The sequence below is a fragment of the Trachymyrmex septentrionalis genome, unplaced genomic scaffold (genome assembly GCF_001594115.1).
Source record: "Trachymyrmex septentrionalis isolate Tsep2-gDNA-1 unplaced genomic scaffold, Tsep1.0 scaffold131, whole genome shotgun sequence".
Lineage (NCBI taxonomy): Eukaryota > Metazoa > Arthropoda > Insecta > Hymenoptera > Formicidae > Trachymyrmex > Trachymyrmex septentrionalis.
The window spans coordinates 1810739-1811453 of record NW_017304450.1 but is presented as its reverse complement, the minus strand read 5'-3'; positions in this window follow the sequence as shown (position 1 = coordinate 1811453).

Here is a 715-nt window from a genome sequence, read left to right as displayed (position 1 = left end):
ATATATATATATATAAAGAGCTAATACATATCAGAAATCAAACTAGAATTCTCTCAACAGCAAGAGGGAGTTTAATTTAATTTCGGACCAATCACAAGAATAGAAGCTTATCGAAACAGATTATTATAAACCGACATATATATGTGTCCTTTTTTCTCTTGTATCTTTTCTTATTTACGCGATGTCGTATAACTGCCAGATATTTCTTGTGTTTGTCAGTTACGTGTAAACAAACATTTTTGCGGCTTTACTATCGTCACGGTCATCTCCTGATTGTTATTTTAAAATTCTCTCACGATGTGTTAGGTTTCACAGAACAATTAATAACGATGCCTACCAAAACTGTTTAAATATTAATTTGGCCTGTTACCTTTCGAGAGTAGATACATCCTGCGAAGACAATATGGCACGTAAAAACACGAATTTTGTTCCAGAAAATTATCTATATTTCTCTAAGTTTATTCATGAATGAGGAAATAAAGGAAAATTCTTATTATATGCTCATATGTGAGCACATAAAAAGCTTATTTGTTTCTTTTGTAAATATAATTCTTAAGATTTCTCGTAATCTAGCATCTGATTATTGTATTTATCGTTTTCTTAATTTAAATTAAGAAAGATATTACTAATAATTAAATAACAAAAATATTTTCTAAAACTAAGTTTATAAGGCAGTGTAGTGACGCGTTTTTATATATATATATATTTTATATAT